The sequence below is a fragment of the Canis lupus genome, chromosome 2 (genome assembly GCF_011100685.1).
Source record: "Canis lupus familiaris isolate Mischka breed German Shepherd chromosome 2, alternate assembly UU_Cfam_GSD_1.0, whole genome shotgun sequence".
In the NCBI taxonomy this organism is placed as follows: Eukaryota; Metazoa; Chordata; class Mammalia; order Carnivora; family Canidae; genus Canis; species Canis lupus.
In genome coordinates this window covers 60,015,072-60,041,928 of record NC_049223.1, presented here as the reverse complement: position 1 = coordinate 60,041,928, position 26,857 = coordinate 60,015,072, and the positions used below count along the sequence as shown (strand labels likewise).

Here is a 26,857-nt window from a genome sequence, read left to right as displayed (position 1 = left end):
GATTTAGGAGGGGTTGGGGCAAGCTCCAGAGTGCTCCTGCTGGGGTGACAATGATGATGATCACATCAATAACTGCTGTTTGCCTTGCTTCTGCTGACTCTGTCTGTCCTCTGTTGGGCACTGTACAAAGCACGTTTTCTCACTTCCACATTCCAGTGCCCCGTGATGGGAATGGTATCAGCCCATTTTATAGATGAGGCACCTGAGTGTCACAGGGCTTAAGTTGCCAAGGTCACATAGCTAGTGTGAGACAAAGCCATGGTCAGTCCACTGATGATGGATCTCAGAAACCTGGTATGAGGGGAGCAGGAACAGGTGGGGCCAGAGCTCTTCAGCCTCAGCTGACCCCACAGCCAGGTGTCCCCGGAGTCCTCCAAGCCTCCCCGCAAGCCTCCCTGTGTTTCCGAGACCCAAGTGCCTGGGGTTCCCAGGCTGCCCTTCCTGCCCCCCTTGGAGGAATACCATGCCCAGCACTGACTCAGACTCAGCCCTAAGGATTAAGGGGTGGGGACGTGGGCCTCAGGCTAGATCAGAGTTTCCCTGGTAGCAAGAGTGTGGCAGAGTGACAGGGTTCAAACAGTGACCTTAGTCATGACATCACCCCACATCTCTGCCAAATCCTAGCCTTCCAGCAGTTGCCATGGCTCCAGAGATGGGCCCTGCTGCCCGCCCCACAGGCCTCTCTGTGGCTGGCCTATCCCCAGCACCAGGCCCACTCTGCCGACACACACTCAGCCCTGAACCCCTCACCTGCATCTGTTCCTCCCACTGCAGCCTGGGTGCAGAGAACCCTCTGGGGCCAAGCCCTACCATTCTGTTCTATGGCTTCTCTCTCATCCTGCTTCAGCTCTTGCTTTTGGCATATGCTGCCATCTTGCTAGGTACAGCCTAGTTATAGCCTTGAATATTCTGGTACTAACTCCCCACATCCCACCAGAAGTAGACTTCCCCAGATTATGGTGGCAAGCCGTCCTGGATGGTGGTGCAGGATGTGCACTGCACAGAGGCTTCCTTCCGGCTGGCGGTGTGAGCAAAGCTAAACTCGGCCCAGCCACTGCACAGCAAACCATGTGACCTAGCGTGGGGCTGTATCTGCTCAGAGGAAGGGGCATCTTCTCGCCACACAAGGCACCATCCGTGAGCCAGGCCGCATCCTAGTTCCGGGGAAGGGGCAGATTTCCATACTACTCTCCAAGGTGCTGTACAAGCCAGCATTAGCCGAGTCACAGCAGGTTTTACTCCATTTCAGGCCTCCGTTTGTATAAGCTTTGAGACCTAGGGAAAGAGGCATCACCTTTCTGAGCTGCCTCAGTTGCTTTGAAGTCCATTCCAATCATTGGAACAGAAGCGGGGGCTACAGAGTGGGGCCCGGCCTTCACCAGGCAAGGGGGGATCAACACCCAGGCGGCTCTGATGTCAAAGGTAAAAGCAGACACCGCAGCCTAATTATTGTCCTGACCTGAGGAGGGTATTTGCTGTGGGCCTGCTTTCGGACAACTCGGCCCCGAGAGCGGAGGGAGCAGATTTATTTTCCAGGGAAACTTGAAAGTATCCGTGGCATCCCCGATGCTGTCGCTGATTGAGATAATTCGAGAGCATTATTTATTCATTACCTGGGGCTTTTTGGACTCTGAACTCAGAGGTTGGCTTCCCCTCCTTCCCACCCCCTCCCCTCTTCTCTGGAATATTTGTTACAGTTGCATTTTTCAAACCATTTACTGTCGAGAGGGTAAGTGGAGTGACACAGCTCATAATGTGCAAATAAATGGGAGCTAAGCTCGTCAGCTCGAGTGGAATGAATTATTGTCGCCAGTGAGATGCAGTGATGGGGAGCAGCTGCCCGCCGCCGGGGAGGGCTCCAGCAGGTACGGCGCTGGAGTGGCCGGAATAACACTTACCGTGATTTATCAGAGAGCACTTGAAAGCCCCTCGGAGGCTTTAAATAGGCATGAAAAGAGGCTTCGTGGCACTCGGGCCCTGGCAGGACAGAGCGATTAGCGGGCTCAGATGCCTGACCCCGCGTGCGCCTTCCGGACCGGAGAAGCCGGAGATCTTCAAAGGCACTCAAGAAAGATGGCCAAGTGGGGGCCGTTCCAGGCGAGGGGACTTGGAGCCAAGTCCCCAAGGAAGGGGGAGACTTCCTAGGATGAGGTGAGCAAGCAGGAGCCTCCGGGAACAGAGGCTGCCTGAGTTTGAGTTTGGGGGCAGCCCATGAGAGCGAGGGTTCTCTTGGTCAAGGTTGCCCACAAAGAGCAGTTGCATGAGAACTTGAGGCCTGTGGTTTGCCCACTGGTAATGTGGAGAGCCACCCAGAAAATTCTCCCTGCCCCAAGCATTCTCCCCTCTTTGCTTGATACGGTGCCTACAATGTCCCCATTACAAATGACTCCTTTAGGATGAGCAGCACCCTATTTGAGGAGGCCTTTTCAACTATAAATTCTTTTGAGAGACATAGCACAGCCAAGTTGTCGCCTGTGAGTGAATCCTGGGAGGTGTTCAGCCATTTGACATTTTTTGGACCGGATAATGCTTTGTGGGAAGAGGGGAGAAGCTTACAAGCTGTACCATAAGATGTTTTCAGCATCCCTTGTCTCTACCAGCTAGATGCCAGGAGCACCCATTCCCCACGTCATGCCAGTCAGAAATGTTTCCAGACATTGTTACACGCCCCCCAAGTCCCACCCAGGGTTGGACTGGTGGACTGGACGCCCACCGCTCTAGTGTAACACCTCTCAGGTTGTGCTGGAGCTATCTCTTGTGGATCTGTTTCCTAGCTTTGGATTTAAAACGTTTTTGAATTAATGTGTTTAATGAAAAGAAATCAATTTTAATTGAATTTAATGAAAAAAGGAAATAAACCAAAAGCAGTTGCTGAGCTTCCAGCTACATGTTTATTTACTACAAGACCTATGTAAAGTTAAGATAACAAAGATCACAAAAAGATGAAGAGTTTGGAGTTGTTCGTTTTGGTAAGCTACACAACTTCAACTTTACTGCTACACATCTGTCCTTCCTCTCAAGTCTCCACCCATTTACTTATTATGGTTTGAATCCTGTCCTCCAAAACTCACAGGTTGAAAACCTCACCGTCAAGTATCTCAGAATCTGAGGTTATTTGGAAGTAACCTTTAGGACTTCCCAAAGGAAATCTAGTTAAAGTGAAGTCAGCAGAGTGGGCCCTAACCCAGGAGGACTGGTATCCTTAGGAAAAGGGAAAGAAACCTGGACATAGAGACAGGTGCACACACAAGGATGAGACTGAGGGCGGAGATCGGGGACACCGGGGACTCCTGGCAAACCACTAGACGCCTTCAGGGAGCACCAACCCCGCCAAAGCTTGATCTCAAGCTTTCAGCTTTCAGAGCTGTGAGGAAAGACGTTTCTACCCCCCCACCCCACCGCCCCAGTCTGGGGTCCTTTTTACAGCAGCCCTAGCACGCTGATATAACACTCATCTTTTCCCTTTGGTCATCATTAGTTTTATAGTTTAGGTCAACAACATGCACATTCTCTTCTGTGTCCATAATCCCTAAATTCTTCAGTTTGAGTTTATGAGTTTATGTATCAAAATGGGATAAATAGCCCCACTTGGGTCCTCTCCACTACTCATTCCAGAATTCTTTACTTTGATGCATCCCTAAATTGGCTAGATTTATTTAATCTTTCTTTCCTTCTTCCTTCCTTCCTTCCTTCCTTCCTTCCTTCCTTCCTTCCTTCCTTCCTTCCTTCCTTCCTTCCTTCTTTCCCCTCTCTCTCTCTTTCTCTCTCTCTCTCTCTCTCTCTCTCCCTCTTTCAGGAAGGATCCCTAGGTCCTTTATAACTAAGTTCTTGCATGCTTGAGAGTGTGTTGTCTTTATACTTGAGTGGTGGTTTGGCTGAGGGTCTTATTTTTTTCCTACGAGAGCATCATAAACATTATTGCCTCATGAATTGCAAACTGCGGTGGAGAAGTTGGAGGCACACCTGGCTATGTTCCTCCTGGCTTGAGCCTCTTCCCCAATACCCTCCACACCACACCAGGTGATGAGATGTGTACATTTGACCTCCTTTGTCTTCCATGTTTCTCAACCCCCCCCCCATCATTTTGATATTTATACTTAGGATTCTCTTCCATTTCAGTGTTATAGTTTTCTCTGACCCATTTGCTCACCACCTCCCTGTCTGAATTTTTGCTCATGGGTATTTTTTGGTGGTTGTTGCTCTCAGTGGTGTATTCTACTCTATAAAGCTTCTGCTTTCTCTCCATTTCTTGCCTGAGTTTTGCTAGCTTGCTTTTTATCAAGACTCTGAGTTCCTTTTGTTTTTTTTTTTTTTTTTTTTTTTTTTTTTTTTAAAGATTTTATTTATTTATTCATGATAGTCACAGAGAGAGAGAGAGGGGCAGAGACACAGGCAGAGAGAGAAGCAGGCTCCATGCACCGGGAGCCCGACGTGGGATTCGATCCCGGGTCTCCAGGATCGCGCCCTGGGCCAAAGGCAGGCGCCAAACCGCTGCGCCACCCAGGGATCCCTGAGTTCCTTTTGTATAAAGACCATATTGCATATAAATCCTTTGAGTCTATGGAGGCCCATTTCTCCAACTCTCCCTCTGTTGCGTTGAGCAATTCTCCTGGTAGTATAAGCTCTTCATCAGCTTTTGCTTGGATTTCTTTCCCTCCATCTGATTTTAATCTTTAGATCACATTTTGCTTATCCATCTATCCATCGATGGACACTTGGGTAGCTTTTACCATTTGGCTGTTGAGAGCTACTATAAACATGCTGTGCTACTATAAATGTGCATGTACAAATTTCTCATTGAGACCCTGCTTTCAATTCTTTTGTATATCTCCCCAGAAGTGGAACTGCTCAGTCTTATGATAATTCTATGTTTAATTTTTTCGAGGAAACACTAGACTGTTCTCTGCAGCAGCTGTACCGTGTTACATGCCCACCAACCATGTCCAAGGGTTCCAGCTTCTCCACATCCTTGCCAATACTTATTTCCTGGGTTTTTGTTTGCTTAGGCTTTTTAAAAAAGATTTTATTCATTTATTTCTTTGAAAGAGAGAGCACAAACAGGGGTAGTGGTGGTAGAGAGGAGCAGAGGGAGAGGCAAGATTCCTACTTAGCAGGGAGCCCGACATGGGGCTCAATCCCAGGACCCAGGATCATGACTTGAGCTGAAGGCAGGCAGATACCTGACCGACTGAGCCACCCAGGCACCCCTGCTTATTTTAATAGTAGCCACCCTAATGGATGTGTGGTATAATATTCATTCTTGAACAAAAAGAAACTCCACTTCCCACACTTCCTGGTGAGGAAGGAATTTAACTTTCAGTGAAATTCAGCAAATAATGCGTCAGCACCTTCTATGGACAAAATGCTCTGCTGAGGGCTTTGGAGGCCAGGCAGGGGATAATTAAGAGCATGGATTCTGCTTCCACAACCCCCTGCTGCCACTTCCCAGCTGTGCCTGTCACTGTACCACTCTGAGCCTCAGTCCCCTCATCTATAACACAGAAACGATAGTAATAGGGTCCATTTCATTGGATCATTGTGGGGATTAGCTTATTTCATGTATGTAGAAAGATTCACATGGTGCCTGGCATGGTCCTGTTCTTTTTCATACTCTAAATTATTCTTATTTGCTACACAGAAAAGGCATAGCAGGACACATTTCCCCCTTGCCACAAGAAACTAACAGAACCCCACTTGTGCACCCAGTCCCCCTGTTGCCCTGTCCTGGGATCCTACCTGGCCCGGAAAAGTACCCAGATGTTATCAGAGCTCCCTCTGGGGGATAGGAAGATAGACTTCCTCCTTATACTTTGTTTTCAGTTTTACAAGCTTTGAAAAGTCAGCATAATTGTTTTATAGTTTTATAATCATAGCTACATGGTATAATAACAATGACATTTTATATGAGCACAGACTTCTAGCAAAAAAATAGTCATTTTTCTCTACTTGTCTCCATTAAAATCTACCTAAAACAACCACAATTAAGTCAAAATAGAGATAAACTTGGATTTCAACAGAGCGAGGATGTCTCTACATCCCCAGACCATTTCTCTTTATCTGGAACACACTTCTGCAGGTGAAGAGAACTGGCACAGCTCTCATCATGCTTCAGGAGGATCTGCTTTCTCTGAAAATAAGGTTCAACCCCCCTCTTAAGAAGACAGGAAATTCTGACACCTGCTACAGCATGGGTGGACTTTGAGGACACTACACAGAGTGAAATAAGCCAGCACAAAAAGATGAATACTATATAATCCCACTCACATGAGGTTCTTAGAGTAGTCAAAGACATTGAAAGTGGAACAGTGGGTGTTAGGGGGCTGGAAAAGCAGGGAATGGGAAGTTACTATTTAATGGGGACAGATTTTCAGTTTTGCAAGAGGAAAAGTGTTCTGTGAATGGAATGTGGTGACAGGTGCTCACTGGTCACAATGTGCTTCAATGCCACAGAACCACACTTAGAAGTGATTAAGATGGTACATTTCATGTTGTGTAGATTTTACTACAATTGTAAAAAAGAGAAAAGAAGAAAAACTAAATCAAGAATTGGAGAGAAAACTGAAGCCCAGAGAAAAGACATAGGGCATTGCTGGGAGGCTGGTGCCCCACCTCTGAGGACAGCATACACATCTAGTCGGTGTTTGGTCCCAGGCTGGCTGCAGGAGAAGGGGGCCACCCTCCCTGCCTTCTTGGGGCTTCAGCTGCAGAGTCCAGATGAATGACCTTGGAGTCATCAGGAGATAAAATCAGATAGAATATATGATCATGGGGCCTCAAGGCAGATGGTAGAGTAGGGGTGGCAGTTTTTTCTTTCAAGATTTATTTATTTATTTGAGGGAGGGAGTGAGGGAGGAAGGGAGAGAGAGAGAGAATGAGCGCAGGGAGGGGTAGCGGGAGAGGGAGAGAAGTAGACTGCTAAGCACGGAGCCCGACTCGGGGCTCGATCCCACGACCCTGAGATCACGACCCACGCTGAAATCAAGAGTTGGATGCTTAACCAACTGAGCTGCCCAGGTGCCCCGGCGAGGCAGTTTTTCAGAGATTAAATGCCCTGTGACTAGAATTTAGACGGCAATGGAAGAAAGAGGAGGGATAATTCAAATCAACACCATTCAGTATGATTGTCCAAGGGTTCACTGGGCTCTCTATGGTCCATGGCAAGGGTCACGTGAAAGGTTCACAATTACCCACCTTGCCTGGTCGGAGAGCAACTACACTCTCAGCAGGGGCTGCTGTACTTCCTGCTGCAACCAGAATTGCCTCTTATGTTTATCATCCATGCTCTAATTTATTCATTCATCTATAAACGATCCGTTCATTCATGAAGATAGAGGGTGAGAGACAGCACTTAACCATGTGCAGACATTGTGTTGGCAGACAAAGCCCCTGCCCTGTAGGAACTAACACTCTAGTGGGAGATACAGATTTTTGTCAGGTAATCACATGAAGGAACGGAAGTTGCAACCATGACCAGTGTTGTGCAGGAAGAGACACATGGCATAGTGTCTTCCATGAGTGGAAGGGATAATCTGCTCAGGCTATAGGGAAAACTTCCCTGACAAAGCTTGAGCCAAGACCTGAAGGATGAGCAAGGAAAGAGACCTTTGAGCAGTAGGACAAGCATGTGCAAAGGCCCTATGGTGAGAGGGAACACATAAGAACAAGGAAACACAAGACAAGTGCATAGCAACAGGGCACTGAGAGTGAGAGCCAGTGGCATGCAAGCTGAAAAGCCTCTCACGGAAGCTGTATTTTCATAAGGGACAGTGCCTCTAGCCAAGTCACTCCCTAATGATGATGTAAGACACCCTGGCAGTGCTCGGAGAAAGAGAGGTGATATACAAGGATTCCAAGTGGGATAAATAGCATGGGTAGGGAGCCTGGTAGTGGGAATGAGCATGGTGTAGCCAAAAATTCCACCTGCCTGGAGTGGAAACTCTAGTAAAGCATTTTGAAGGGCCCCTCTCTCGTGCCCCAATTGCCTTGCTTGCCCTCAACTCTAGGGGCCCTCCCAGCCATCTTCCCCATCCCCTAGGGAGGCCCTAGAGGGGCTCCTAGCTTCTGGAACCTGGAACTCAGCTCACCTGTCATGTAATTACATTGAGAACATGCTAGCTGGACCTGAGCTTCCTTTTCCTCACATTACAGCCTGACTCAAGCTCTCTCTGTCTTCATCCCACCTGCCCTGGCTGAAAAAATGTCCTTTGGTTCAAGGCCAGATACTTCTTGGACTCCATCAGTTTTGAGATGCACGTTTTTTTTTCCCCTCACATCATTGATATTGGGGGCATGTTGGCCGGGAGCAATCATGACATCACTGGTGTTACCTGCATGTAAGTGTCAAAATTTGCACAAGGGGGTCATTTCTTAGAAGGAAAATTCTGAAGACAGTAGTGCAGGATTCTTTTGAGAAAACACAGACGTCGATGACTCAGAGCTCAGAAAATCTGTTCTCTGAATATGAAGATGACTAAGGAATATCTTCACCAATTTATTTCACTTAACGTCTTCTTTTTAAAGTGTACAAGTGAATGATCTCTGATAAAAATCTATGTTTATGTAAGTGTGAAAGAGCGCTCTCATTACGTATGAAATACAAATTCTAAGTGATTAAAGAAGCAGTATGATACTTTTAGATGGCGACTTTTTACTTTCTTAGCATATAAAATAATGATTTTCACATTTCACATTTCACATTTGACATTTCACAATTGACAGAGTCACTGAAATTCAGTAAAATGCATTCATAAATGTTAACACTGTTTTTCACCTCCCTCCACCCCGCCATACACACAGGATATCCTTTGCTCTGTCTTATGCATCCAGCTAGAGCTGAATATAAACTTCTAGAAGGATGTGGATGACCAACCAGATACCTGCAAGTGATAATCAGATTCCCCAATATCGGGAGAGAAAATGTGTTTGGTTCACTCAGAAAGTAAATCGTCTGGTGAACACACAGGAGGAAGTCTGAGTCAATATGGGAGGATAATTTATTGAAATATTAATTAGAGTCTGTTCTCCCTCTATCTTCCCCTTCAAGCAGGTGGGCGGGCTTTGTAATTCTTGGCCTCTGGAGTTTTAGCAGGGCTGCAGCCTGAAGCCGCCTGAAGTTAAAGGCTCTTCTGATCATTTGGGAGAGGAAAGCCATTGAAGAGATGGTGTGCTGTTGCTGGAGCAGGCTGGGGGGCCAAGAGGAGCCTTAGCATGAGAAGCAGGGAGCTCGGGGAGGGGGTTTGTGAAGACTCATCTAAGCCAGGACCTGCTCCAATCTCAGCAGAGCTCCAGGAGAGGCTGGACCCTAGTTCCATGATTCCTGGCTTCCTCAAAGGTTCTTATGTCTCACGTGTGGAAGGGGAGCTGGGGCCCTGCACCCAGAAGGGACCGTGCAGGAGGAGACAGGAGGGGCTTTGGCTGCGGAGGTCCTGGGCGTCCACTCCTCTCGGGAGGTGGGGCAGAGCCCACCTGATCTGAAGTTACAGGTCCCACCAAACTCGGAGCCCGAGTCTCCGAGTTCAAATTAAGTAAATGTAAAGAAAGTGACGGGGTTATGCTATATCTCAGGCACTTGAGTTTGTAAGCAGACATCTACAGCGCGTGACACCAGCAAAATTATTCTCCAGGCTTGGGCAGCTAAGCATCCCCTTCCTTGAGCACAGTCAGGGGCGCTGGAAGTCTGAAGCGCTGAGACCCTGCTGGAAGGAGAGTGCTGGAAACCTGAAGGCTGGGGCTCCCCACGTGTCAGTCACGCTGGAGACAGCTTTAATGGGCTTGCTGTCACGTGTCCCTTGAAGGCCAGCCCCCCTGGACGGGGCTGTTTGCAAACTCCTCTCCAAAGCAGCTTCCCTTGAAGAGAGTTGCTACACAATCATTACAAATTGATTGCAAAAGAGCTAACAATCATGATTAAATCATTAAATTCTTGTCTACGCTTCAGAGAGCGGTGAGAAAATTAACTTCCCACCAACCTAATTTTTTCCTGAACATGAAATAATGATTTTCTGCCCGTCTAATTACAAAGCCAACATCTGATCAAGCCAGCATCCAGAGGGGATTATCGCATGCACGAGTATTAGACCTCATTACCAGCTTGAGTGCAAAATTATTACATCTTGTAATTGGATGGTGAGATTTATATACAGATCGGCCCGGTTTCTGTAAGATTGTAATTACAAGCTTCGTTGGTTAGCTACTTATCACTCAGCACAGAAGAGAGGAAAATAAGCAACAGAAAAGGCATTTCATTAACCCATAACCCTATCAAGGGAAAGCCACTGTAACACCCATGTCTGCATTAGGGAGAACAGCTAAATTCACAGATGAAACAATTTATTATACTCTTTGCAAATGGGATTGCATTTTGTTTAACCCCTAATGAACTCTTTGGGTAAAGTGTCTGAACAAACCATTCATTTTATAGACAACTAGGTTCAATACAGTAATTATAAGGGGTAACTGACTGAGATAAATGCTCACCTGCTTAGAGGCAGTTGATTAGAGACACAATTGGTGGGCGCCGGGCGCCTGCTCCAGGGCCCCGGGGCCGGGACAGCCTCGGCTTCCTGCAGCGCCTGGGAGGGAGCAGGATCCCGCCCGGCAAATCCGCTGGACCCGCCGAAACTCTGCTCCTGCCTTCGTCAAGCTTGGCTGCAACGTGCAGGTTTAATAAAGCCGCAACGACGACACGGTTTAACAATTTTAGAGGCACTGGTGTGGAACGCAGAAATGTAAATACAGCCCGATGAGGGCTCCGCGGGCTCCAGATGCTGGACCTAAATTAAATGTTACCTTTTCACATGTTTATGGCACAACAACGGGCCCCGCACAAAGTCGGCTTGGTGTGGAACTGATGGATGATGTGACACTCGAGGTGGGTTATTTTGCAGCCTCCTGACCAGCAGTACTCTCTGCCAGGAGGCAGCAAACTCAAGCTTGTGCCGCCTCCTTTTGCACCCTGGTGAGTGTGGCATAGTTGGTGACACGTGAAGTTTACGTGATGCCCAGATTTCAGTGCGCATAAAGTTTTATTAGAACACAGCCACATCCATCTGCTTGTATTGCCTGTGGCCGTTTTCTGCCACCACATCAAGAGCTGCGAAGCCAGAAATATTGGTTATCTGGCCCTTTAGACAATGTGTGCTGATTCCTGTTCCATTCAGCCACACGCTCATCTAGTCATTCAACAAACAGCGACTCAGCGTTTAGTATGTGTTAGGTCCTGGGCCAGGTGCTGGAATACAGAAAAGGAAAGGCCACCATTCTAGCTCTCAGGGATCTCACAGGCCGTGGGGGGAATAGACCTGGACACGGTGGAGCTTCAGCTAGCTCAATACCTTCCTCCTTCTTCTGGTCCAATGTCCTGGATTTCCTCAGGGCAACCAGCCTCACCTTGACACGTGCCATGCCACCTGGCCTCCACGATGATGAGTTCGGAGATGGACATATGGTCCAGTCAGAGCCGTGAGCCACAAGCAAGGACCCTCTGTGGGATGAAAGGAACACTGTCTTGTAGTGGAGTTAGGCCTCATTGTCCTCTGTCTGGAACCACGGGAAGCACCTTGCTGCCCCTGGAGCTTGGGGAAAAGGATAATCAAAGAGGTGGTGAAGAAGATGATGCAAGAGACTGGATCCTGACATCACTGCTCCAGTCCGACTGTACCTGAAGTCAGACTACCCCTGGACTGTTCCATTTTATGAGCCAGTAAAGTAGCCTTTTGGCTTGAACCCACTACTGTCACAACAGAAAGAATGTACCTAATTTGTACAAGAATAACTACACAAGTAGGCAGGATGAAGTGTCCTGTGCAGGGTAGGAGGGGAGCTTGATTCTCCCAGGGACTCAAGGAATCCTTTCTGGAAGTGGTGGTCTTTGAGCCTGGGATCAGAAGGCTGTCAGAGTTTTGATAAATGGAGAAAGGGAGTGATCTAGCCGCAGGCTGGAGGCTCAGCATGGGCAAGAGCAGGAGAGCACCGAGGATGTGCAGAAATCGTGTGAAGGAATGCTGAGAGGGACCGCTCAGGACCACAACAAACACTCTTCTCTCTTCTGAACCACTTCTGAGTAGCTTATCCCCAGAACCCAGGGGCTCATGAATACCAGAACCCTCTTAGCCAGGAGGTTGTGAGGTGATAGAAGGTGGATTACAGCTCTTCCACAATGATCTCCTGCTGGTGTCCGTCCCCTGGTCTGGTCCCCTCCCCTTGAACTGTGGGAGAAACCATCTCTTTGCTTCTAACCAATAGGATACGGCAAAGGCAAAGATCAGTATGCTGAAAACTGTAAAACACTGATGAAAGAAATCAAAGAAGACCTAAATAAATACAGATAGGCCATGTTTCATGATTGGAAGATTCAATATTTTCAGTGTGTCAGTTCCTACCAGATAAATTTATGGATTAAATACAACTCAAATAAAAGCCCCAGCAAGATTCTTTGTAGGAACCTACAAGTTGAGTCTAAAATGTACATGAAGAATCAAAGGAGCTGGAATGGAGAGATATGGGTCCAGCCTCCCTTTGGCACCACTCTGAACTGCCATCTGGTTTCAGGGCTCTCCATAAGTGAGCCGAGACCTCAGGGGCAGCAATGCTGTGGGACAGCTTCTCCTTCTTCTTCTCTTTCGCCCAGTCCTGCCTTCCTCACTTCTTCATTAGGTGTATTCTCTGGGGCCAAGCTCCAATGGACAAACCTCCACCTGAGAGTCTGTTTCTGGGGAACCCAATCGAATGCAGTGAGTTTCAATCCATTTCTATAAATGAAAATATTGACTACTTAAAGGAGTAATTTGATGGTGAAAAGAAAATCAGACGAATGTGACACAGAAATTGTGTCATTGGGTCCATTTAGGAACCTTATCTACAGATTTATTTCTGATTCCTGACAAAGCCTGAGGGAAGAAGGAGATTTTACAAGGTATGTATATACCATATGATTACGTTTATGTAATCTCCATGGAGATGTAGAGCAGATGCATGGTTGCCAGGGGCTAAAGAGAGGGTGGGGAAAGGAGGGAATTAGATGTGGCTACTGGAGGCAACATGAGGAACCCTCATGATTATGGAAATGTTGGGTATTTGGACTGTATCACTGTCAGTATCCTAGTTGTGATATTGCAAGATGCTGCCTTTGGGGGAAACTGGGTAAAGGGTACATGGGATCTCTTAGTATTATTTCCTACCACTACATGTGGACCTACAACTTTCTCAAAATCAAAAGTTCAATTTATTTGTTTTCATTTTGACACTACACTATTTTTTCTTTTTTTTTAAATTTAAATTCAATTTGCCAGCACATAATACATCATTAGTTTCAGATGTAGTATTCAATAATTCATCAGTTGCCTATAACCCCTGGGCTCATCACATCACATGCCCTCCTTGATGCCCATCACGCAGTTACCCCATCCCCCACCCCCTCCAGTGACCCTCAGTGTGTTTCCCAGAGTTAAGAGTCTCTCATGGTTGGTTTTCCTCTCTGATTTTCCCCCACTCAGTTTCCCCTCCTTCCCTTATGGTCCCTTACACTATTTCTTATATCCCATATATGAGTAAAGCCAGATGATGAAAGTTTAATTTATAAAAGCAAGGAAAAGAAAAACATGGCACAGGCGATGGGATGGCACTTCATGGTTAGGATATAGAAAAATATGGATTCCGTTTTTTTAGTGAATGTTCCCTCTTGTTTTCCAAGCTTGCACGTGTTGCTGAAGGAAGCCTCCATGTTGGAGAGACCCATATGGCAAAGGACTGAAAGCAGGCTGTGGCCAACAGCTGGTTAGAAACGAAGACCTTAAGACCCTAGTAAACTAAGATCCAGCAGCCCCCAGGCCCTGAATTCTGCCAATGATCAGGTGAGCTTGGAAAAGCATCCTTCCCCAGTCAAGGCTTCTGATGAAACCCCAGTTTGGCCAACCCCTTGATTCAACCCCAGAACAGCAGACCTCGCTAAGCTGTACCTGGATTCCTGACCTATGGACACTGGGAGAAGATAGATATCTATTGTTTTAAGTGGCTAAGTTCATAGTAGTTTCTTTTATACATTTATATATAGCTAATACTTATACCAAAACAATCAAAATGCTGGTTCTTAGAATTTTATTTTGTTCAAGATAACACAAGAGAAGGAAGGTAGACAGAAGGAAGCCTCAGGAAAGGATGTTGAGCTATCATTATTCTGGAATTAGGTTCAATGTTAGTACCTCTCAAATTTTTCCTTTGAGGCATCATTCATAACAAAAGAGCATGTTTGAATATCTAGACCTGTGGTTACCAAATTTTAATGATCACGAACCACAAAGAGAAAAAATTGCACTCATGCACACACATACACATACATCTGAACAAATATGTATAATGAACAATACATTCTATATGCTTTTTCTTCATTGTCAGCCTCTCTCCATGAGAATGTCAGCTCCATGAGAGCAACATAATTGCATTGTTTATTACCACACCCCAGGGGCTCTAGATCAATGATTTGTTGAGTAAAGGAATGGATTTTTATGAATGCACATATACAAAAAATGAATTTTTGAAATGATGAGATGAAGATAAAATGAGCAGTTATTTTTAACGTTTTTCTAATTGTGAGGGCATCATACTGTCATTAGCTAATATCCTATATTAGCTATTATTGTGTCTTATATAGCTATTATTGTGTCAACAGGAGGGATGTTGTTTCTAATTATCTTTTTTGTAAATTTCAATTGTTTTTAATCAAGTTCTTTCAGATCTTAATAGATAACCGTCGTTTTTATCTCATACTATGGCTGGTCAAAGAACCATGTGAAGAGAGGGAGTGACAGCCCCACCATACTCTTCTTCACTTCTACTGGCATTATTATTATAAAGTTTAACTGGTGTCTTCATGGAATCTTCTTCAGCCACTTGTCCTTTTTTTAAAAGGCTTATTTCATTAAGCAAGGTAAGATTATCTATAAATCCAATTAAATTACTATGTGGAAAGTACAACTCCTCAAAATGTACCGAAAGAAAAAAAATGAATACGAGAGAAGCTGTCCATCCACTCTTCTCCTCAGAAAACCTTGTAGAATTCATAGGACATACAATCTTTGTGACATAGGACAGAAAGTAGAAACTAGTGCCAATCTATAACTTTAAAGACTATTAAAGCTTCATTTCCTGAGTTTTTTATTTAAAAGTAGATTTATTTAGAGACTCGACCCTATTCCAACAATTTGTATGTCTCTCCTTGTGCCAATACCAACTGTCTTGATTACCATTGTTTTATAGTAAGTTTTAAAATCTGGAAGCATAAGTCTTCCTAGTTTGCTTTTTCAAAAGATTATTTTGGCTATTTGGGGTCTCTTGCAATTCCTAATGAATTTTTAAACCAACTTGTCAATTACTAAAAAGAAGTCAGCTGGGATTCTAAAAGGGATTACAATAAATTTGTAGACCAATTTGGGGGATATAAACATTTTAACAATGTTAAGTCCTACAACCTATGCACATGGGATATTTTTCCAGTTATTTAGACTTTATTTTATTTCTTTCAACAATGTTTGTAGTTTCATAAAGTTTTCACTTACATTATTTTCATTATTTATTAAATTAATGAATTTTAATCTATTTTATTATTTCACTTAATTTATTCCTAAGTGTTTTATTCTTTTTGTTGCTATTGTAAGTTGAAGAGTTTTCTCAATTTCCTTTTTAGATTGTTCACTGTGAGTGTATCCAATGTAATTGATTTTGGTAGACTCATCTTGTATCTTGTAACCCTGCTGATTTTCAGAAAGGATGTCAAGACCATCCAATGGGGAAATAATAGTCTTTTCAAAACTGGTGCTGGGACAACTGGTTAGCCATAAGCCAAAGAATAAAATTAGATCCCTGCTTCACTAGATTAAAAAAAAAAAACTCAAAATGGATCAAAGACCTAAATGTGAAAACTAAATCCATAAAACTCATAGAAGAAAATAGGAGTAAACCTTCATGACCTTGCGCTTGGCAAAAAAAAATTCTTAGATATGACACCTAAAGCATGAGCAACAAAAGAGAGAAAATAAATAAATCAAAATTCAGCAAAATTATGATTTATGCTTCAATGAATACCATCAAGAAAGCAAAAAGACAACCCACGGAACAGAAGAAAATATTTGCAAATTCTACATCTGATAAGGGACTTGTATCTAGGATGTGTAAAGACAAATATATAAAGACTCACAATGAAAAATAACCCAATTTTTTTAAATGGGTAAAAGAGATGAGCAAACATTACTCCAAAAACTACTATACAAATGGCTAATAAGTACATGAAAAACTGCATCATTAGTCATCAAATAAATACAAATCAAAACCTCAGTGAAATACCACTCCGTACCCATGAGGAGGCTATATAAAAAGTCAGACAAACAAGTGTTGGTGAGGATGTGAGAAAATTGGAGCCTCCATACACTGCTGGTGGGAGTGTAAAACGGTGTAGCTTCTTTGGAAAGCAGTCAGATGGTTCTTCACATGATTAAAATACAGAGTTACCATATGTTTTAGCAATTTTACTCCTAAGTATATATATACCCAAGAGAAATGAAAACATCCGTTTACACAGAAACTTATACATGAATGTATGCAGAAGTGTTATTCAGAATAGCCATAAGGTGGAAACAACCCAAATGTCCATCAGTTGATGAATGAATAAACATAATGTGGTATATCTATACAACAGAATGTGTTTGGCTACAAAAAGTAATGAAGTCCTGATACGTGGTACAACATGCATTGACAGCATTATCCCAAGTGAAAGAAACCAGTCACGAAAGATCACATACTATATTATTCCATTCATATGAAATATGCAGAATAGGGAAATCTGTAGATACAGAAAATAGGTGTGCGGTTGCCTAGAGCTGCAGGAGGCTGAGGGTGTAGGGGGTTATATTACAACATATCTTTTGAGGTGACAAAAGTGTTTCAAAACTGGCTGATAAAAGGTTGTACATGCCTGTGACTCTATTATAAGCCACTGAATTATACACCTTAGATGCATGAATTGAATGACATGTGAATTACATCTCAATAAGCCTATTAAAGAACCTAAGTAGATATTTTTTCCTGCTGGCTTGAACAAAAACATAATGGCTGGAGCTTGAGTAGCCTCCTTGAACCACTGGGTAAAATAATGACAGTGGAGCAAGAAGTAGAAGGGCTCTAGATCCTGCTCACTATCGACCATCACCCAAGTTCCAGACTGCTTACTTCTGTACTTCTACTGCATGACAGAGAAGAAATTTTCTACCTTGTTGGGTTTTTAAAATGGTAGATATAGAAGTTCTGATACTATCTTCCCATATCTTGAATTGAATAACACTGTTTTCTTCCTTGGAAGATTGCTAGAGGACTCGAGAAGTAGGGTGGATCTGAAGGTAGAGCCCAAACAATCACAGTAGCTATTATGCCATTCCCCAAATATTTCTGGCTCTTTACATTTAAGTATATGGTAGGATTGCTCTTTCTGCTCCTTTGTGGCCAGATGGGACAATGGGACTGGTCCTGGCCAAAGAGTTATAAGCAGAAGTCACACAAGTCACTTCTGGGCTAAGCATTTAATTGCTGGCATGAGACATCTCTCCCCAGAACACTTTTCTTCTTACCCATAGTGACAAGTGCCACTCCCAGTGGGGCTGCTCCTGGATCCTGGTGTGAGCATCCAGCAGAGCAGAGCCCCAAGTAACAGGTGATAGACATGTTGTATCACAGAGAAACAAACATCAGTTGTTTTAAGCCACTGAAATTTTGTAATTGTTTGTTACCACAGAGCCTATACTGACTGGTGCACCTGCTGTGGCATGATAACGTTTCTTTGATGTTTTGTGTTTTAACTTTAAAAATAGTATACTCCATGGTAAATCAGTGATCATTTAATATAGAAATAACATTTCCCCTCAAACTGTTCAATTAAATGAAGGCTTCAGAAAGATATTGTCTTGTTTATACTGTGGCTTCTCATATCACCCAGAAGCATCCATGGCAAATACACCACAACCATATTTAATATATATATTATATATAAATATAAATATATATATATATATATATATATATATATATATATATATATATATATATATCTCCTGGGGCAAACTCTGGGCTCTGAATCCCAGATGATACAACATAAGTACTTTGGAGAATCATCAAAATGTATCTGAAGGTATTTCTAAATAGTTCTATGTGATAAACGTATGGAAGATTCCAGTCTTTCTGGGTATGGACTACATAATGAAACATGACAATGAAAGGCACCACTAAGAACAACAGTAAAGGGTGCACATTGTCATCACAGCCAGGCAGGAATTCAAATCCTCCCTTTGCCAGGATTTTTACCTTTGGTAGCCTCAGCTTCGTCATCTGCAAAGCTGAGAGAATAGCACTCATTTCAGAAGATGAAAATAAAATCCAAGGACATAATGTTCTAATAATGCACTTCACATAGAGCCTGTAGAATAGCATACTGCAAAGCATGATAATTTCTACCCTTAATAATCTTAAGTTGGCAAGTATTAAAAGATAATAAAACCTAGTGTTGGTCAGAGTGTAAGTAAACAGGCATACCCAGCTAGTAGGAGTAGATGTTGGCTCTTTCTTTCTGGAAGACGCAGTAAAAATGGATATGATCTTACGACCCACTCCAGTTCCATTAGAAATCCTAAGGAAGTAATTAGACAAATATGTGAAATTCAATGTACAAACAACAAAAATCTTCAAGAATAGGGAATGTGTTCAATAGATTCTGATAAATCCCATGGAGAGTAGGAGTTTTCAAACTCTTTTGACTAGAATTCACATAAGGAGTACATATTCTATTACAACCCAGTATACACTAATATGTTTGATCACACGGAATCTTGATACAGATTCTTATCTTCCCTAATGCAATACATAGGATTTTTCTATTCCATCTAGTACTATTCTTTTCTGCCTCGTTTATTTTAAATATTGATCTTGACTCACTAAATTCATTTTCTTACTCACTAAAGAGTCATAAGCTGTGGTTTTAAAAACACCACTGTGTGTAGATTTTACAAAAGTTGATTTAGAATGTATATCCACTGACAAGGAAAGATGTCCAAAGAGTAACACTGAGTAAAAAAGAAGGTCACAAAATAGAATGAACAATATTGTCCTGTTTAGGTTAAATGCGTGTATGTGTATGTGAGTGTATTTCATCCAAACAGAAAAATACTCTGGAATAATAGACCACAAAATAAACAACAATGGTCATCAGAAGAGTGAGAGTGGGGGTTTGTGGATAATTTCATTTTCCTTTGGTTTGTCTTCCAGCTTTTCCTACAATAGGCATCTTACTTGTATACTTTAAAATGAGTTAGTTGCATAAAGAAATCAAGCGTAAGAGTATACAGAGTCTTGTCCAAAAGGAGTAAATGTGGTTGTTTAGATCCGTAGCAAGAACCTGAGGAGCCTAATCAGTTAAAAAAGCTCAATTGTGGGGCACCTGGGTGGTGCAGCAGGTTAAGAATACAACCCTTGGTTTGGCTGAGGTCATGATCTCAGGGTCATGAGATCAAAGCATGCGTTGGGCCCCGCACTTAGCAAAGAGTCTACTTAAGACTCTCTCTTCCTCTCCCTTTGCCCCTCCCCCCACAAATAAATAAGTAAATCTTTAAAAAGGAAAAAAAAAAAGTCCAACTGCTGTAGACTCAGGCCTCAGCCAACATCTAGGCTAAGGGCTGGGGTGAGGTTCTGGTCTCCTACAGCCGCAGCGCACCAGGCAACTTCTCACTCCCTCCATCTCTTCCTCCAATCCTCCCATCCTTCTTTTATCCTTCCCTTCCTTTGGTTCTTGCTTCCTACAAACATTTATGAAGCAATTCTCCATGCCAGGCACTGGGGATCGACAAAGGAAAAATCACAGCTCTGAGACCTAGTGAGGGCTGAGCTGAGCTTACTGATAGGCACGTCAGGGGGACCCAACCCAACATAAGAGCCGAGGGTCTACAGGATGGAGCCCTTGGGGAAAAGAGCTGGTACGGGGTTTTTAAAGCCAAGTAACTCGAAAGGTTTCTTAGACCAAGTTCAGTCTGGAGCATCTGCTGAGTAGCACCATCTGTGAGTCCAGGCAAAGTAGCTAAGTGACTGATATGAGTCATCACAATTTCATTATTTTGTTGGTCCCAATCAGCTTCCTGAAAAGATGTTGCCCCGTTTTGGGGAGGGACCCTGACCACTGGCCCTCCCGTAATCTCGTAATCTCTCAGACCCTCTGGGCTCAGTGTCCAACACATCTTCCTTTACAGCAAAGCCCAAGAATCCCTAGAATGTAGAGGTAAATGAACAAGGCCGACCAGGGAGAGGTCCTCTGGAAGCTCACATCCTAGAGCGCAAGCTAATAAAAACATAAATAAGGAAGTGCTTTGGGTTGTGATAAATCTGTGAAAATAATAGAACAGAATACTGTGACAGAGAGAACTGGGTGGTACTTGAGTGCCTGCAGAATCAGGGAGGACTTCTTGGAAGAGGTGACAATTAGACTCAAATCCCAAATGAAGAAAAGTCAGCCTCAAGGAAGAACACTTTGCAAAGGAACTAGCAAATGCAAGGACCTCAGAGAAGGAAGATCTTAGCTTGTTTCTGGACCACAAAAAGGCCAGCTGTCTTGAGTATGAGCAAGGTAGCATGCAGGGGTCCAGACAAGGGCAGACAGGCCTATCATATAGGCCCTGGTGGATCTTGCTGAGGACTTGGGACTTGTTCTGAAGTATAATGAGAAGCCACTGGAGGAAAGTGGCATGTTGTTAAAACATGACACCTTTGTTTGATATCATTAGGGAGGATTGTGTTAACACCACACACGCCCTGATATATCACATTGAGAAGGACACAGCATCACTAATGCAGTATCTGTGCCTCAAATTTGCATGATCTTAATCCAATCGTGAGAAAACATTAGACAAATCCAAACTAATAGACATTCCACATGATGCCAGATCAGCGCGCTTCCAACGTCATAAAAGACTGAGGAATTGTCACCGGTAGGAAACTCAAAAACCCTAGATGCCATGTGGTATCTTGAATTGAATCCTGGAACATTGATGTTGTAATATCAGGAGAAAAACTCATCAAATTTGAATGAGGGCTGTCGTTTCATTGATAGTTTTGTATTAATGTTAATTTCCTAGTTTTGATCACTTACTGTGACTCTAGAAGCAGTTAACATAGAGGAAGCTGGGGGAAGGGTCTATGTAAACTTGTACTATTTTGATAACTTTTCTTTAAGCCCAAAAATAATAGGCTGACTTTTCTTCATTTGGGATTTAAGTCTAATTGTCACCTCTTCCAAGAAGTCCTCCCTGATTCTGCAGGCACTCAAGTACCACCCAGTTCTCTCTGACACAGTATTCTGTTCTATTATAATAATAATAATATATATCATTAATATTATAATATTATTATTACTACTATTATATTAATATTATTATTACTATTATTTTTTAGAAAGAGTGTGAGCACAAGAGCAGGAGGAGAGGCTGAGGGAGGAGAGAGAATCTCAAGCAGACTCCCACAGAGCACGGAGCCGACACAGGACTCTATCTCATGACCCTGAGATCATGACCTGAGCTGAAATCAAGAGTCTGGTGCTCAACCGATTAAGCCACCCAGGCACCCCCAAAATTGTTTTTTAAATAGAGCTTTAAAAAACAAAGCACGAAACATGTATCATACACTGGATATTTTTAAAACTATTCACCCACACAAGCTTGCCCATGTGCAGAAAACATGCAATGTAGGACTAGTTGCCTCTGGAGAAAGATCAGGAATGGGAGAGAGACCTACTTTCCATTGTGTGCCATCTTACCCTACTTGAATTAACTACGTATAACTTTCATAATGAAAATGCAGAGCAAAAGTGTGCAGTGAAATCTTTGGAGATTAAAAGAAAAGGCAATGCGTTTGTCCCACAGAGAGTGGATCACAGGGATAAGCATGGAGCAGGGACACCAGTGAGCACGTAGGTGTCCAGGATAGAAACGCGGGGGTCTGTGCTATGTTCATAATAAGGAGAAGCGGAGTGAAGGGTATACATAGCTCTCAGCACTATTTTTGCAACTTTTCTGTAAGTTTATGATTATTTTAAGAATTTCCAAGGAAGATGCAGTAGAGATGGTAAACTGTGAACAGAGTTGAGAAATGACATGGAGATGAACAGAACGCTGGTGGACTGGATGAGGAAGAAGAGAGACAGTGGGTCAGAGTGGCCCCCTAGGTGTAAGCCTGGGTGATAATCTCACTTCCTAAGATAGGAAGACTGGAAGGAACAAGATGAGACCATGACCCTGAGTCTGATTTAGGTGTTTTGGGACAATGGCAAAACCAGAGGGCACCGAGGAAGGGTGCCTGCTGCTAGTCTGTGCACAAAAAAGCAGCCAAAGTTTAAGGCTGGATGGCCTGTGCAGGAGCCCCTCTCCAGCCCCACCTTCTCACACTGGGGGCAGCCAGAGCTGAGAATGGGGAAGGGGACTGTACCAGTTCACTCGGTTAATGGGTGGGGGGAAAGGAGGAGACAGGCAGAGTCCAAGCTCCTGCTGCTTTCTCTCCAACATGCATGGTGCCTGCCTGGACATACAAGCACTCGTTAGGAAAGGCGAGCAGAGAAGGGGGTGCCTTGAATATGAAGCGCAGCGTCGTACAATATTTACTTATTTCAGCATCCCCTGGGAGACCCGCGGGTCTGTGGCTGGTCTCGTGGTAGGATCATTGTTAGGCCTGGGTGCATTATGATGTAACAGCATGAATGTTTCTGAGATGTTCTTATAGTTTTTCTAGGTACTTTATTTCATTCAATTTTCTGTCACCCCTGGGACCCAAATTATTCTATCCCATTTTACAGGTAAGGAAACCAAAGCCCAGAGAAATCAAGTGATTTCCCCAAGGCCACACAGCCAGTCAAAAGGCAGAAGTAACACTTGAATTTACACCTTCATATCACGAATTCCCACGCTGCTGTGTTAGAGCACGTTGCTCCCACTGTAGCCGAACAAACTCCTTGGCTCCTACAACGTAAGCACCAAAAGCAATCCCCAAACTTCAGGCAAGGGCCCTGCCATCAGTTCGAGCCCTAAATATTAACTCTCACCGGTCTTAATTTTCACACCAGGGAGATGCAACGAAGGAGCCTGGAGCATGGGCTTCGGAGGCTGGCCTTCCAGGGATCAGACCCCAGTCCCGCTCCTAACTAGTTGCGTGCAAGGCGTACAGTGCGAATCACTGTATGGAACATTCCTGTAGCATATGCTCAGAGCAGGTCTCATCAAGGTGATCAACCTGATACAACAGTAATGTCACCTACGTGGAAGGGCTGCTGGAAATTTCTGTAAGGGGAACCAGCTTCGTGTTTAGAACAGAGCCTGGCCTATAGGAAGCCCACAGAGTAAGCGTTGATATTACTACTAATGATATTATTATTAGAGCAAGAGTTCCCAATTTGCATGGCTAATAAAGAAGTGATTCCCCAGTGAATTTATCCCTCTTCCCAGACATAGAATGCGCCTTATGCCTCACACCTGGCTAAAGGAAAAGTTGCTCTGTCTACACCAGAATTGATGGCTACAGTTTCCCATAACCATATATCAAGAGCCTGGACCTGGGGCCTGGACTGCTGTTCACGTCTTATTTTCACTGCCTCCCACCCCTGTCTCCTTGCTGACATCCCAGCCAACGTCAGTAGGAGATGATAGCTCTGAAGACTGGACTCTCCTGGGCACACGTTGCTCACTGCCGATTGATGTGTGAGCGAGCCTTGGGAAATGGTCCCAAACCCAGCGAACACGAGCCCTCTCCTGGGGGCAGGTGGTCTGCTTGGCCACATCTGCAGGGCTGTGTGAGATGATGGAGCAGCGGTGGTTGGGGCAGGGGTGGGGGTCCGCTGGGGCGGGTGGGCCGATGTGGTCCACGAGGTGAGCCCCTTCCTTTCCGGAGTGACAAGTCATCAGTGCCATTGGAAAACATGCCAGAGTAATCCTGCCCGTCACGACGCCTGTGGCTTCTGACCACACATGAAAGATGGTCAGACGCTGAACTTTTTGCTCATGCTCCTAAAAGGCTCCACTTATCCACCCAACAGAAAACAGTGTGTGTGCCTTTATGGCGTGTGTTGCCATGATAGGTTTCTATTGCTGACAAAAAGTAAAAGAAACACAAAAACACTGCTAGCCATGCCCATTTGTGGGTGCCTATGCCCTGTGTGCCTGGCCTTGTGTATGAGTTAGCTCTTCAAATCCTCTTTAGAACCTCTAGGGTGGTTAGGCTACTCTCCCCAAAAGCAGAGGCTCAAAGAGTCTGGGGACGTGGTCCAAGGTCACAAAATTATCATTTGGCAGATTCAGGATTTGAACCCAGGTCTGTGTGAATCCAAAGCCCCAAGTGTTTGACAGATATAAATGTCCTTGGGAGGGAAAGACGGGGGCTGAGGGCATTCAAACTGGGGTTCGGTGACCCACTCCCCGTAACCATTCAGACCAAGGATCTCTCCTCAGGCTTGATGCCCCCCCAACCTCTGAAGCTAATGGGGGGAGTGTCATGAGGGAGAGATGGTGGGGGGAGACCATCCCCACCCCCTGGCGCTCCCATCCCCTCCCAGCCCCCCTCTGTGTGCCACAACAGCCAATCAATACTGGCTTACATTTTATGAGACAAGGAGTTAACTTGTTCAATTATGGGGGAGACAGCTCTATTCTTTCGTAACAAGTAATCTGAGTAGGAAAATCGATCCTGAGAGGCCCCATGCACGCTGGCTAATTTTATATTATCCTTAGCCAATGGGCGAGCACAGAGTAATGGAGTTGTTGTTGCAGTTCATTATGGGAGGGGGATCAATAGTGGGACAATCTGAGGCGCAGCAGCACAGCTGTGGCAATAAGGGGGGGGGGCGTGGGGAGGGCCACTGCCTTGCGTGTGCTCCCAACCACACTGCGGACTCCTGCCCCAGCCCCTCAGAAAGGAGCCCCTCGGGATGGAGGCCAGGAGACTCCCCGTGACCCAGGCCCCGGCGGCCCCCCAGCAGCCAGGCTCCCGCTGATGGAAAATGAAGGGAGGCAAAGCCTCTGTCACCGCAGCCTGGCTTGTGACCACCGCGTTTTCCCTGCTGTCCTTGCAAGTGGCTTTTGGACAGAACCCAGGGTTGGCCTGGCGGGGAATTCTCCTTGGCTTCTCGATGGCCCCAAACACTAATTCCTGGTTTTCTTCCTAAATACACGGCCGAGATAGACAGGCGGCCTCTGTCTTCTGTGTGCTCAGCGACCCAGAGATGCCGTCCCAGCTCCCCCTGGCTCCTGGGCAGGAATTTAATCTCCCTGGGGCAGTGGCTTCACTTCCAGGCGAGATCTGACATTTGGGTTGTTCCAATTTTCTCCCTTGTGACAGCGCTGCTGGTCCTGATTCAGCACTTTAGCATCCGTCTTGCGTGGCCCTCCCCGAGCCCCTCAGGCGCTGTGCTTCTGTGCACGGCAGGCACGGCAGCAGCCTCTCAACACGATCAGGCTCCTCATCTATTTAACTTATTTACAGTATTATTTCGTCTCTATTATGTGTGACCCCATTTTATATGCATTGTCTTATTCACCCCTCAGAGCGCCTTCTGCTATGATCCCAATATATAGGTGAGTAAACCAAGGCTCAGAGAGGAAAAGCAATGGGCTGAGGATGCACAGGTATTAAAGGTCAGAGCCAGAATTTGAGCTTTTATCTGGCATGCCTCCAGCTCTGAAAACATTCCACAAGGCATTCCATGTCCTTTTGTTCAAAGTCTGTCTTCTCATGACTAGTCCACTGCCTGGCATACTTGTGTATAATGGGTATGATTTTTTTTAAGATATTTATTTATTCATGAGAGACACAAAAAGAGAGGCAGAGACACAGGCAGAGGGAGAAGCAGGCTCCATGCAGGGAGCCCGACATGGGACTCGATCCCAGGACCCCGGGATCATGACCTGAGCTGAAGGCAGACACAACCACCGAGCCACCCAGGCGTCCTAGGTATGATTTTTTAAAAATATTAAATTAGGAGTGCCTGGATGGCTCAGTTGGTTGAGCATCCAACTCTTGATTTTGGCTCCAGTCATGATCTCAGGGTCCTGGGATTGAGCCTCATATCGGACTCTGTGCTCACTGGGGAGTCTGCTTGAGGATTCCTTCTCCCTCTCTCTTTCTAAAGTAAATAAAGAAATCTTTTAAAAAAATTAAGTCAACCTATTTTCATATGCTTCCTCCTCCATTAAACATGCTTTCCTGCCATCACCATACTATTATGGACCTAGGAGAGTGGGGAGAACCAGGCTTCGCTCTGCCAGGAGACAGGTTGGAGGGAGGAGGGGTCCCCGAGCACACAAGGAGAGAGGAATGGTAGCCATTCCTGTCCTGGCCAGTGTGAGAGGCAGAAGGACAGAAGTCGGGATACTTCATGGTCACATGTATGGAGGGCTAACTGTACGCCAGTAAGTAAACATCCTTATAACTACTAATTCAGATATACTAAAGTTCAACACGTTTTATTAATTTTGTTCATACAGCAAACTTCGGGGTAGTTACCATTAGCATCCCATGCTGCAGAGAAGAAACCAAAGCCCTGAAAGTGTAAAGATCTTGCTGGATTTGAAGCCAGACTCACTACTTCCAGACACTATTATCCACAATGTTGTTCTGGAATAGAAGACAGTAGGATGTGTCTGGACTCCTCTCTCTGGACCCAAATCCCAGCGTTAGGGGTGTTGGGTTGAGGGGAGAGGAGAAACGGGGAGAATTGATGCTCCAATTCTTATTTGGAAGTCAGAGATCACTCAGCAGCGCCATCCCTGTCCCGAGGTGGGTAATGCAGTAGAATTAATAT

The 26,857-nt window shown here is 44.8% G+C and overlaps 2 long non-coding RNA genes across 3 annotated transcripts; one reads left to right on the top strand and one right to left on the bottom strand.

Moving 5' to 3' along the window:
- Window positions 1-1,984: 1,984 nt before the first annotated feature.
- On the top strand, window positions 1,985-22,053 carry LOC102154600. 2 transcript variants are annotated; one of them, XR_005355021.1, is made up of 4 exons: window positions 1,985-2,151; window positions 13,691-13,850; window positions 14,721-14,923; window positions 21,472-22,053. It is a non-coding gene; the product is annotated as an uncharacterized LOC102154600 (long non-coding RNA). The 2 variants fall into 2 exon arrangements; XR_005355022.1 differs by lacking the exon at window positions 21,472-22,053 and adding an exon at window positions 15,680-16,774.
- On the bottom strand, window positions 10,484-22,738 carry LOC111092788. The gene is made up of 3 exons (XR_005355023.1): window positions 22,674-22,738; window positions 18,571-18,664; window positions 10,484-11,482 (listed from the first exon to the last, which is right to left on the bottom strand). It is a non-coding gene; the product is annotated as an uncharacterized LOC111092788 (long non-coding RNA).
- Between the last annotated feature and the right edge of the window lie 4,119 nt (window positions 22,739-26,857).